Here is a 14891-nt window from a genome sequence, read left to right as displayed (position 1 = left end):
TGTTAAGGTTGAGGTTGACGTCGAGAATTGAAGTGAGTTTCTCAAACTCAACCATGGCTGCTAATGAATTCTACGGGGCTATGAAAGAAGTGAAAGCGAAGAAAGAAGTGAGCCAAGAAAGCGAGCAACGAAACAAACGATAGTAAAAGAGAAAACAAAAGATGAAAAGCAGGTGATGAGAATGTTAAATGTGGTAATGATATTCCAAATAACCAAAATATATGCACACAATTTCATGATGATGATAATAATGAAGAAGCACAAAATTTGAAAGAACAGGGCAATGATGTGAGTGAAGGGAAGTTAAAGAGAGGCCACTCGACACATTATGGTAATAATAGTCCAATTTGGAAATACACAAGAGCTAATGCATGATTGAAACGTGGGCTGGGACACATGTAGATATATTCATGACAAAAATAGTGTACATTGGAGTGGATGCCGGTTTGGTAACCGTCCAAAATAAGGCTTTAATTGGAAACCATTCACAGGCTTTGGCAGTTTCACACCATCCAGTGCCACTAATTTGAATAAGCCGGTGCCGAGTTTGGAAAATATCCGATATGGGCCCATTCATCGCAACTTGTGAGGACCCATTCTAGAATTAAACAATAAAACTAGATCATTAACATCAAAAAATCAAAAATTTATATTTCGACCAATCCACAGATTCTTCCGACACCACACTGGATGACACCAGATGTCCAGATGCTCTTTGAACTCTTCTCTTGAGAGCATTTGGAAGAGTCCAATAACATTTTTAGTCAGTTTTCTTTGGACTCTTTGAAAGGTAATCGAGTAGTCATCACTGCCACTCTTAAACTGGGTACTACAAGTTCCATTGGAACCACTGCTTTCAGTATGTAAATCATGAAAAATTGTGTTTGCCGTGTTGCTGACTTGTAAGCAATCTAGAATTCCCATGATGTGGAATACAGCTTTTGGTCTCAATCTGTTCGGTTCTCATTGACCACTTTCTTTAAAAATCTCTGTAAAATTTTATTAGAGGATTCAGCTTGACCATTGGTATGTGGATAATACACTATAGATTTCTTATGAATGATCATATGCTGTTGAGTTAATCTCTTAATTACTTCATTCAAAAAATGTCCACTAACTAATTCAATTGGACAAACAAATCTGGTCATGACCATTTCATAAAGAAACTTTACTACTAAACTAGCTTTATTATCTCTTAATGCCTTGGCTTCCACCCATTTGGTCTAATAATCTGTGGCTACCAAAATATATTTATTGTTAGTTTGCCGAGTTGGAGGCTTAAATGGTCCGACAAAATCAAGAACCCATTTCTAAAAAGGTTCCATCAGGTGCATTGGATTATGTGGTATCTGATCCATTGCACTCTAGCCAAGCTGCTGACAAACATCACACTCCCGAGCAAATTTCCATGCATCTTTGATCACTATAGGGCACCATAATCCAACTTGAAATATTTTTTGGCATGTTACTTCTCTAGAAAAATGGCCGCCCCCACTGACACCTTGATGAGCTTCCATCAATACGACTTACTGCTCGTGTGACTGTACACACTGGCAAATTATTTGATCAACGCCCATTTTGTACAATTGGCCCGCAATTACCACCAGAAAGGTTTTACTGTGGGAGAGCTAATGATATCTGGTCATGTCTTTTGGAAAATTTCCTTCTATCAAGAACATGAGTATTTTGTCATACCAATCCGAAGCCATTGCAATCCAGAACAAATTCGCATCTGGCAACTGATCTGATACACCTTCAAGGGCTTCTCCACAGTGTCAATTTGAGACAAAAAAAAACAGCACCACTGTGTGTTGATTGCCAAGTGTATGACGAACAATGAATTTAAACTCTTGCACAATATCAACATCCACCTGGCTAATTTGCTTGATAAATTAGGTTTATTGACCAAAAACACCAGAGCGTGATGATCTACGTGAAAAGTAAACTTATTGCTCAAAGATAATGCCGAAACGTCTTCACTAAATAAATAATTCCAAGTGCTTACTGCTCTGTAGTAAAATAATTGAACCCCGATTTTGAGAGATTTTCTATCTCTTCCTTGACTCTCTAGGCATAACTTTAGATTCATTCTCTATCTTTGCATTCTTACCAGTCGAGCATCTAGTTTAAGTGGAATTCAATTTTGGCACACTTGAGGATGTACTCCTTTCATGTCAGTGTGTTCACATGCATGCGAACACATGCCTTCACATGTGAGTGCGAAGGCATTTGTTCACATGTGAACACACCCCTAAACTCTTTGAATAGTTCAAGGATGTGCTCATATGCAAGCACATCCCTGAACTCTTTCAACTACTCTTCCACTTGTTGATCATCAAGGTGATTTGGTAAATTCTTGTTTAGGATCACTGTTTGAGGTTGTTCTTATATTCCTAGATTGAATTCTCGGGTTTCTTGATCGTGGGGGGTTGCCCATGTTGAGAAAAGCAATGTATCATGGTGCAACGTAAGTAGAGTAAGGGGAGAAGCATGCACATTAGAAAAGGACATACTAAGGGTACATTTGCAAAGGTTGATATGTATGGTCATTTGTAAAAGGTGAAGTCAAAGGTCAAAAAGGTAGCACATGGAAAGTGCAAGGAGGCACATGTAGTGTGAGAATTTATGGACATACACATGGTTGGCACAAGGGTGCACACATCTTGTGAGATGGGAGCACCATGAGAGCTATAAAAGGATGTACTTGGATTAAATCTAATGAAATGAGATTATGTGGGGTTGTGATTAATCACTTATCATTATCTTGGTATTAGCTTAATCACACTTTGTATTATCTTAATCAATATGCTTAATCATGTTCCTCATATGCTTTGATCCACCATGAATTCAAATCATACTTGAATTCTTAACATGCTATCAAAGCCATTCATCTCTCCATAGCCTTCCATTGCTTACTCACAATTGCTTCTATTTCACTAAGCTAAGCTTGATTAGGAACTTAATCTCATTTATCTTTATCTTCCCCCTTTGTGGCTAAAATTCTTGGAATTACGGTTGCAAGAAAGCACACAAATCTTGGAGAAGAAGAAGCAAGAATGCACACAACACTCAGTGTATTAGATTGTGTCAATGTACAAAGATTAGTTACCCCTAGAATAATGGGCGTATATACAAGCCGGGGAAAAAAACTTCCTAAAGAGGAAAAAAGTGCCCCGACGGTCCTAAGTGTGCACACACACATCACTGCCTATATATATGGCAACAAATCCCCCCTGGGAGTGATGGTATGAACGAGAGCTGGCACTCATGTATAGGGAAGTGCCATGCCCGAAGTAGATCAGTCCACAAAGGGGAGCAAGCCCAAAGCTTTGCAGAAAGCTTCAAACTTCTCACGAGGAAGCGCCTTTGTGAAAAGATCGGTGAGGTTGTCCTGTGGTGTTGTCACATCGGCCAAGCTGATCTCTTCTGCTGAGAGTCTCTCCCTGACATAGTGATAATGCACCTCAATGTGCTTTGTGCGAGCATGAAAAACTGGGTTTCTCGCAACTGCCAATGCGCTCTGACTGTCAGTGTAGATAGAGGTGGCAAACTCCTGTCCAACACCCAAGTCAGCCAATAAGCCGTCTAAGCCACACACACTCAAGCATAGCTGTGAAAGCTGCCATGTACTCAGCTTCACAACTAGAAGTGGCCACAGTAGGTTGCTTCTTGCTCAACCAAGATATGCATGAGCTACCGAGCATGAAACAAAAACCACTTGTGGACACTCTTGTGTCATAGCAACCAGCCCAATCTGAGTCCGAAAAAGCATGTAAATCTGGCGGCAACGATCCTCCATTGGGATAAAACAACGATCCTCCATTGGGATAAAACAACCCAAGATGTATGTGCCACTCACAAGTAGTGAAAGATGTATTTAACTGCCCTTCCAATGCTAAGACCCTGGGCTATGCATAAACCTGCTCACCTGTGAGACTGCAAACTGAATGTCTGGCCTCGTAATGCATACATAAATGAGGCAACCAACAGCTGTCTGATAGAGTGTGACATCAAAGTGATCTCCAGCATCATGAAGACTCAACTTCAAACCTGTCTCCATTGGAGTAGCAATAGGCTTGCAGTCTTCAAGGCCAAATCTCCGCAACAATGTCTCAATATACTTTGTCTGACACAAAGCAATACCTCCATCACACTGCTTAAACTGTATCCCCAAATAATGATGCAAATGCCCCAAATCTGATATCTCAAAAGAGGCATTCAAACCAGCCTTAAAATCAGTAATATGACTCTCATTTGGTCTTGTGAGCAGCATGTCAGAGCAATGATTAGATGTACATCATCCACACATTTAATATATAAAGTGCTTTCTGTTGGACTATTCTGAAAACCATGTGCAGTCAAATATGCATGTATCTTTTCATACCAAGCTCGTGGAGCTTGCTGTAAACCATATAAAGCCTTTTTCAACCTGCACACTTTGTTTTCCTGCCCTCTTTGAACAAAACCACGAGGCTGCGATACATACACCTCCTCATGCAAATCTCCATTCAAGAACGCACTTTATGTCCAACTGATGTACATTCCAACCATTATGACCTGCCAATGCACAAATGCTATGAATGGTAGTCACGCGACAAGTGGGAGCAAAGGTCTCATCAAAATCAATGCCCTTTTCTTGAGCATAACCCTTTGCAACAAGTCTAGCCTTATAGCGATCAACACTGCCATCTGGCTTTCGTTTCAACTTAAAAACCCACTTACATCCAATGACCTTTTTACCAATAGGCAAATCACACAAAGACCATGTAGCATTCTTCATTATAGCATCATATTCACTTTGCATTGCAGCCAACCAATTTTTGGATTTTTGTGCCTCATCAAATGAAAGAGGTTCTTCCTCTTCACACATACTAGACAGAGCCAAAGCATAACAATCTGATGCATAAGAGGCATGCTGAAAACCTGAACGAGTACGACTAGACATAGGTGCATCAATTTTACTGTCACGCAAGGTTTGCTCCAGCCATTTAGGCATACCTCTAGCCTGCTCATTTTCAGCCCTATCCTCATAAATTAAATCTTGTAAATCTGCATCAGAAATAGGCTGATCTATGATGTCGTTTGAAATCTGCATAGGCTGAATATTTACCTCATTAGGCTTACATTTGAATTCCCACCTGTAAACAGAGGCAACAACGTATCAAATACATCCCGTGAGCTCACACCTGTCTCTTTGGTACATGAAAACAAAGGCTGCATAGCATCTTCCACAAAAACAACATCTCAACGAATCAAGATATGCTTTGACTGCGGATGATACAATCTGTCACCCTTGCTCTCAGCACTGTAACCAACAAAAATGCATTTGACAGCCTTATCATCTAATTTTCTACGTTGTTGCATAGGCATTAAAGCATAGACCAAGCAAACAAAGACACGCAAGTGACCAATAGAAGGCTTCCTGCCGTGCAAAGCTTCGTATGGAGTAACAGACTGCAAGGCCTTAGTGGGACACCTGTTGAGTACATATGCAGCACACATGACAACCTTAAGCCAAAACGCATATGGCAAAGCTTGGCTCTTGACCATACATCGTGCCATCTCCATAAGTGACCTGTTTTTTCTCTCAACAACACCATTTTGCTGAGGGGTATACGGCACTGTACATTGGTGTTTTATCCCACGACTAGCCAGAAATGCATCAAACTCTTTAGACATGTACTCCCCCCCTCGATCAGAACGGAGGGTGCCCACAGTACAATTGGATACATTTTCAACCATAAGAAAAAATTGTTTGAAGCACAAAAACACTTCGGACTTTGCCTTCAATGGATATACCCATGCATGCCTTGAGTAATCATCAGTGAAAGTCACGAAGTACAAGTATTTACCAAATGACGGAGTTTGCATAGGCCCACATACATCACTATGTACAAGTTGCAATTTGTGAGCGGCCCGCACAGAACCATCCTTTGGAAACGCAAAACGCTGCATTTTGCCCAAAATATAGCCTTCACAAACATGTTTCAATGGTGTCTCAAGAGGGGGCCATGAAGCAACCATATCAAATTTCTGCAAACGCAACAAACTAGCAAAGTTTAGATGACCAAAATGAGCATGCCATAGTTTTGCATCTGAAACTGCCTTTCATTACTACATTTGCTGAATCTTCCACACACTTGTTATAAGAATTGAGCCTATACATCCCATGAAACAAGGTGCCAGATGCAATAATCGTATCACCAGAAGTCAAATCATGAACAATACATCTGTCATTCATAAATTTGACTACAAATCCAAGTCTAGCAAGCGCAGAGATAGATAATAGATTCTTCTTTATCCCTAGCACATACAAAGCATCTGAAAGTGTGAAAGCACTGCCATTTGTAGCAGTTAAGCATAATTTTACCAACGTCCTTTACTGGGTAAGAAGCATTATTGGCACATGTGACAGTATTCCCATTAGGGACAGCCTCAAGACAAGTGAACATATCACGATGCGAGGTAATGTGCTTTGTAGCACCACTGTCAAAATACCATACATCAGAGTCAACAGAAACTTCCAAACATGCATCATGTACAGATGGGTCATACTCGCAATACACGCTAAACGCCCATTCTGTATCCTGCACAACATTTGCAGAATTTGCATTTGTAGAAGCATCCACTATTGTGGCTGCATTTGACTCTTTCTTCTTTGCCTCTTTAGCCTTTAGCTTAGGGCAATTCTTAATGACATGATCAATTACCTTACAATAGTTGCACTTGATCTTTTTCTTGCCTTTATCAAGAGCCTTCTCAGACCTATTATTGCTACCTGTGGAAGGAGAAGAAGTTGCAGACCTACTAATAGGAGAAGAAACAGTGGAAGGGGCTGCCTTACCACTTCTTCTCTGCTGGGCAGCAGCAAATGCCTGATCAATTGCACGCTGCCTAGCCCTGTTTTGCCTGGATTGCGCTTCTTGGCAAGAGCTTGTTGACTAAAGTATCATACTTGACAACATCAGGTCTGTCCTCCGTAACAAGTCTCCACGTGGAAGCAAAAGTCTGATATGACTCAGGTAAAGCATCAAGAACAGTCTACACAAGAGAATGATTAGGAATAATCTCACCTGCAAAAATCAACTGTTCCTTGAGATCTTTAATCTCACCAAGAAAAACATTCATGTCATCATCTTCCTACATAATCTTTGATTCTAGCTCTTTACGCAGGTAAGAGATTTTTGCCTCGTTACGACCTGCATACAAACAAGTCAGAATATCCCAAGCCTGTTTTGCTGTTTTAGCTGAACGAATATGTGGAGTGATGTTACGTTTGATAGAAAGTGCAATCAAGGCATGAGCCTCTGCATCTTTACCATCCTAAACGAGCTTGTTCAGTAGTGGGTAAAATAGCAGCAACAGTAGAGCTGCTAGAACCTGCAACATCCTCAACAGATCCTACATCCACAGAACCTGGACGTACATCCATACCCTACACAATGTTCCACACTCCTTTTGCAACCAAAACATGCTGCATCATGTATGCCCAAAGTGGATAGTTGCTGTCTCCATCCAGTTTGTCATCAGTAGAGAGACAACATGCGAAATACATCATTGCTGTTATCAGCCATGGCCACTGACTGAAACTGATGCAAAAGCTACTTGTAATGAAGCAAAGACTAAACAAAAAACAACTCGTGCTATGTAAAAAACCTCCTAAAGAGGAAAAAAGTGCCCCGGCGGTCCTAAGTGTGTTCACACACATCACTGCCTATATATATGGCAACAAAAATTTAAGTCTTTGATTCTCCCTCATCTCTTCACCAATTGCCATCAAATCTTAGGAGATTCTTTTCCTCATCTGGATGAATCAACCCATAGAAGGAATTGGCTAATTTTATTGGCGCTCGCTTGTTCTTCGTGGATTTCTACAGTTTGTTTATTTGCACCGTTCTTCGTGTGTGAGCCAAATTGGGCCAAGCCCTTTTGTGAGCAATTAGTGCATGCCTTAGGAGTCTACAACTCAAGGCTCATCAGATTTCATCAAGAATGTGCATCACAACAAATAGACCAGTTGTCGTGCAAGCTTACAAGAATCTAGTGGGGAAAATTCCAATAAGAATTAAGGTATAATTCATTGTTTTCCTATTCATCTCATCAAGACCACCCAATGCATACAAAAATTCCCATCAAGAAGTGCTCCTACAAGATCAATTGAAGGCTCCAAGCTCACAAGCTTGCTAATCATAGTTTTTGGGCACTAATCTTATTAAGATATAATTAACAATAATTGAGGATAATTGAAGGTAAAATTGGAAAATTGGAACTAAGTCTTGCATCAAGAAGTGGTCGCAAACCTCTTATGTATTGAGATTAGACACTGACCTTGAGTAGTACTCAAGTGTTAAGACCTCAAACCCTAAAAATGACTACTTCATTTGTGCTTGATAAATTCAAAGGAGTCTTTCCACACATGGCAAGTTAAAGTCAAATTCATTTTAATGAAGGATGGGCTATGGGGAATTGTAAATGGAAGGGAAAAATGTCCAGAGTGTTACAATTCATGGATCTAGGCCGAGCTATGGGGGATTATAGCAAATAACCATCATGATTAAGAGAGAATAAGAAATGGATTAATATAAGACAATATAAGACAAACTAAGCCAATAGATAATCACAAACAAAGAAATAATCTCATCGCACATCTATCTTCATCGCACAATTTATAGCCTTGGGAAGGGCTCCAATCCATGCTTTTTGTGCACCCTAGTGCCAACCATGTGTCCATGACTGCTCACACTACATGTGCTACCTTGTGCTTTCCATATGTCATCTTTTGACCATTGACTTCACCTTCTTTTACAAGTGACCATACAAATCAACCTTTGATATTAGACGCTTAGTCTATTCCTTGTGCATGCTTCTTCTCTTGTTCATGTGACTCACTCCCTTCATCTTCCTTGTGCTTTTTAGCACCACATATCTCAACACCCCCCCTTGGTGCCAAATCTTTGGGCTACTCAAGGTGGTCAGATGTGAGGATTACAAATTTCCCCCCCCCTTCACCCCTCCCCCCCCTTCCCTTAATTTTAACTTGGCTGGGTGACTCAGAGGCTCTTGTTTGGCTTGGACACTCTCTAGCTCTCAGAGGTTACTTTGAGGTGGTTTTTTTTTCACTCCATCTTTGGCTACTATCAAGTGGTCGAGTGTTACAACATTTTAAATGATTTTTGGCCTACTCATTTGGTGGCCTTTACAATGTTGTCTTGGGTAGTGAGGTTTGTTAATGTAGCTTGGCTTGGTCTTCTTCTTTGTTGACTCAGAGGCCTACTTCAGGTCTTGTTAGCTTTGTTTTTGGAATTTTCTTTTATGAGTTTTCCTAATGCACCTTTGCTTTGATTATGACCACATACGCTCACATACTTATTCGGATGTGGCGTTTTTACAAGAGTTGCACTCTTCTCTTTCACACAGACACATGTTAGCATGCTCATTTGGCCGCTTACAAGAGTTACATAGAAAATGTCAATGATCATGATGTTGAGATTGCTTCTCGCTCAATATTTTTACTTCACTTCTTCCTTTGTTTGATTTCTAGAAGTGTTCATGATATATTATTCTTTGCTCTTACTTTGTTGCTTTAGGTAGTTGTTGCTACTATGTATAAGTCAATCTCTGTAACCGATATGATATCCAATGCCAACAAGCTTTCTTTAACTTCCTTGATTGGCATCTCAGAGAATGCTAACTCTAATTTGATATCCTTGGTGGCATCTCAATGTATAATACCTCCAGTCTGATATCCATCCCCATGTTTTGAAGATTAGTGGATACTGTGATCGTTCTTTCTTGAGCTCAGAGTGTCGTTGTCCTAGTCAATGTACCACCTTCGTTGTTCTGAGCCAGGGTCTTCCTAATAGCATAGGGTATACTATTCCAACATCCATTATGATAAAAATTACTTAAAATTCCAGTCCTTCTATACTAATGCCCACCTACTCAATCAATATTTCTAAGGGTTTCACTATTCTTTGATTTGCCATTCTTACTCGGAAAGGGGCTACCTTCAACTTCAACTTTAGCTTCCTCTAAATTTGCTCATTCATGACGTTAACATCCATCCCTCTGTCAATGATCACTACTCTTTTTGATCTCTTTGCATTTCACTGCTACTATTGGGACTACATTGTCATGGATTGGTGGGCTTAGTCATGAAACTAAGGTGGTGGAGGTTCTTAGTTAAGGAGTTATTGTTGATGGTTTATGTGATCTATGAAATTTGCAACAACTATGTAACCTTCAAAGAAAGCCTTGTCCAAAATGTAATGTACATAATTTTTTATATAAGAAATAATTATATGATTTCCTTTGATGAGGAGGCAATTTAAGGTCGTGGACCCTTTCTTGTAAAGTTTTACAGCGGGCATACTTGTTATGTACTTTATTGTCAAATAAGGATTTGGATTTTAATATTTAACTAAGCTTTATCTTTGATCAATTGGAAGCGTGGCACATTTTTTTTATAATTTGGCACATTATCATTGTAAATTATTATAGTTGTGAGACAAATATTGAAAGGTCACTTCAAAAATTCATTTTAAATTATTATAGTTTGTGAGGTAGATGTTGAAAGGTCACTTCAAAATTTCATTTTAAATTGTAGTCATCTTATGTATTTATTTATGCTCAAGTGTGATGTGCATTAAATAATAGTCCTATTGATCTAACAAAAACATTAGCAATATCTTTATCAAAAGAAGGGATTGTGTACACTAGAACACTTTAGAAGTATATTGTACGATACTTTGGGAGAAACTATTGTACCAATCACATATCCAAAAGTACACTCATAAGGACATTGACCATCACACTTTTAAAGACCACCAAGAAAATAAGTACTTTTTGTGGTGTACTTCTTTGCAATTTCACATCACATGACATGCCTAGTAGCCATATACATCAAACATTCAAGGAAGATTTTTTTTTAATGATATTAAGGTGGATAAAGACATTGAAATTAAAATGATTCATAATTAATAATTGTGTGTTTATTGATTTAAAACGTTTTATCTTTCTTTGCATGTTGATGATATAATATAGACTATAGGATGCCTATATTTCTTATACATTATGCTATAGTGAATGTCTTGATTTTGTTTTTGTTTACTCCATTTGTTTTTGTTTACTCCATTTAACATTGACTGGTTAATTAAAAAAATTGCAATACAAGGGAAAATCGTGTGTGTGGTTGATGCACTATAAGAAAGAGAGATTTATATTATTCTTTCCAAGATGAAGGGTGCATCATCAACACCAATTGACAACATAGTACTAGAGCTTTAAGAAATGAATATATTGCTCACTCATAGGGAAAATTTTTAAGTCTTATTATATGGTGAGCTCAAAGATAAAAGTTTAGCTTTACATTACACATCTTCCCTAAAAACATTACTAGAATAATGAAATAAATTAAACACTGGGAGCAAAAAAGGTTTTCTTTAAAAGACAAGCATTGTGAAGCTAGCCTTATTGAATATCAAAGACTTAAGCAGATACAAGCAAGAATTTAGGAGAAATGGTTTACTTTCAAAGGAAAGCACCATGATTATTAGATATCAAGATTTAAGGAGATACAAACAAGAGATTATTTTTGTAAGAAAAATGATGTTGCTAAACATACACACATTTCATGCAATTGATTACTTTTTAGCGTCAAATATCATGGGCAAGAAAATGAGACTTGGAGTATGTGGAATAAATCTTTATCAAGAAATAATATCTTTGTCCCCACAAAGGGAAAAGATAAACAACATTGAAAAGAGGTTTCAAGCAATGTATCCAATAATAATGCCATGTTCTTTAGTTGATGACATAACTAAAATTTAGAGAATGAGAAATCTCTACTTAGGCCTACGATGAAACTAAATGTCCTCAAAGATCTATACAAACAAAGATATTTGAAGAGCATACCATACAAATCAAGGCCTATCATGGTACTAAATGTACCATCATAGGCCTAAATGTACTCAAAGATCTATAGCAACAAAGATCTTCAAAGAGTATACCATAAAAATTAGTGGTGTGGTCATAAAATTAAGCAAGAGTCCATAGTTGACTACCAAGCACAATGAAAATTCCTAACACCAAATAAAGTGTATAACCCTTGAGCATACTCAAAGACACACATACAATAGAAATACAAGGTCGCTAATGTGTGCCTTTGAGCATACTCAAAGGCACACATAGTGAATAAATGAAAGTTCCCTATGTGTCCCTCATTGTTTTATGGGCAACCCTATTTCACTCAAGGTAAACAAAATCATTACTAACAAATTTCAAAGTGGTTGATTAGGAGAATCACTTGCAACAAAGATAGCTATTCAATAATGCATATCCTTCTCATAGTAATTTTATAATTCTAAAGCCATTCAATAATACATATACTTCTCATAATAAGGAGCTAAAGAACCTCTATAGTTACTTACAACAACGACCTTATATTCTTGTGTCCAACATGCACCACAAATTTTGTCTCATAATGAAAAGTTGAAAATAACATACAACATTTATATATGGCACTACTATACAAAATAACAAAGCCAACCAATTAACTCTAACATAAATCTAAAGATGTTTATACAAATGAATTTCACATGAAACTTAGCAATTTATGGAATTCAAACATTAATTATACTCTATTGTTACTAAAATTTAGAGACTAAACACAATTACTCATGTTTCATGCTTGAAAGCATTAAAAATATAGCTCAAAACATATAAGATATTGAGAAAGATATTAAAGAGTTCCCTAAAATCCCAACAATTGAGTGCACAACTAGCAACATGTTTCATTTTAGCTTTTCCATTGCATAAAATTTAGATAGAAGCATATGAACTAAAAAGAATAAATGTGTAAACAAGCCGCAACATTGGTGCGAATCAATCATAGATATGTAAATGAAATGTCCACTTTGTTTGGATACTAATTGATTGGGTCAATATGTACATGGAATGTCCACTCCATTTGGATCCTAAATGCTTTGCTAAATATGTAACCCTCTACTATTTCAAGAAATGTAACTTAGTAAAACATAAAAAGAATACGTTAAATTGTGAAGTACAAAGTCCATAAAGACTTCACACATGAGACATGAACAATTGATATACATATAGCACATGGGAAAGTGCATTCTTGTATAGTTTATAGTAGATTAGGACACTCCTTATAATCTAAGAGATACAAGTTGATGAAGAACAAGTATGATGCAACAAGAGGAAAAACAACTAGATTGAGAACTATATATTTGTCACATAGCATGTAAAAGCGATTATATGAGTGGCTAGTTTTTAACTTCATGGCATGCTTGATCAAGAATAATAAGTTAAAAAATATGATCATTGAGCTACTCGCAATTAGATAAAGGGGGGGGGGGGGGAATACTAGATTGCAATAATCAAGGCCTAGATATTTGTGACATAATATGTAAAAGTGATCACTACAAAGAAGCATCTAGTTTTTAACTTCATGACATGCTTGATCAAGAATAATAATTAAAAAAATATGATCATTGAACTACTCACAATGTTTTTTATTTGAAAATACAATGATAAAATATAAAATAAATCCTTAATATATATACTTATGTTTTTACAAGTGTACCACAAACAAAAAATCCATATATCTATTGACACATATAGTACAAGAATTACACTTCTTATGCTAGTAAAGTTTAAGAGAAAGCTTTGATCTCAATGAACCATTAACTTTACTAATGACATATATAGGAGAAGTAGCTTAAAATATTATTATTCAATAATAAGTTTTGCATATACTTACTGCAATGCAAAGGACAAGTTGCAAATCTTCATAAATGAGAAATTGTTTTAACTTTCACAATTATAGCATCAATTACAATTTTTTTAAATATCATGAATAAAGAGACTTTTTAAAAGTTTTTACAAATAAACACTTTCAATCTATTATTCACAGTTATAATGATCACTTTAGAGGGCTTGATGTGTTGATTAGTGAACACATATATACCATGTCGGGCCGCTCAAAGAGTCATGGGATTTCAAAATACATATTGACTTAATAGAAAAGGAGGTTAGAAATAGATCATTGCAAAAAAGTCAAGATGCTATGAGTTTCTAGAACTTACGAGATAAAATAACTTACCTTTAGAGTGTGTGCTTGATTATTTTGATTGGATCCACACACTTGAAGGCATTGCATGCTTTAATGATTTGTATCTAAATCCTTCTCTAACTGACGTATCTATTTCATACAAATGCATCAATATTTTGTACATAATTGGAAAATTTCTATTGGAATGGACATTCAAGAATTCCGTATTTTTCTAAAGATGATGTACATAAGCTTGTCTAGGTCATTGAACTTAAAAGTTCAACCCATAATCAAAACACTAGTAGACTAAAAACCCTCCTAGAACTAAAAAGTTAAGTTATGCACAACAAGCCTTATGAAAAAATAAAAGCCACTAAATTTTTTTGGGGTACACATTTAAGTAGGCTAAGCAACATGAAAGAAAATGCCTCCTATTATATTTTTTGGGGTACACAATAACTAAGGTGATACACAAGTAAGAAAAAAGATAGTTTATATAATCACGCAAAAATAATTCCCTATCCAACCAATTCTAGGGATGACAACTCAATGTTCACAAGGTTTAAATATGGAGAAGTTGGTCTTATTATAAAAGGTATAAGAACCCATTGTTGATATCTTTATCCAGAATTAAAGAACCAACAAAAAATTTACATTTACTTAGACTCCATTAGTACATGATGAAAATTTCAAGACAAACAGGAAATTTGATAAGGAAATGAAAAGTTTCACATATAAGTAGGAGAGAAAAGGTGATTCAAGTAGGAAACAATAGAGCTTTAAAGACAATCATGCAAACAGAATTGAGATACAATTCCCT

Source organism: Cibotium barometz, chromosome 50, assembly GCF_041138505.1.
Source record: "Cibotium barometz isolate CiBa-2024 chromosome 50, ASM4113850v1, whole genome shotgun sequence".
Taxonomy (NCBI): Eukaryota; Viridiplantae; Streptophyta; class Polypodiopsida; order Cyatheales; family Cibotiaceae; genus Cibotium; species Cibotium barometz.
Note: the sequence above shows the minus strand (reverse complement) of the source record.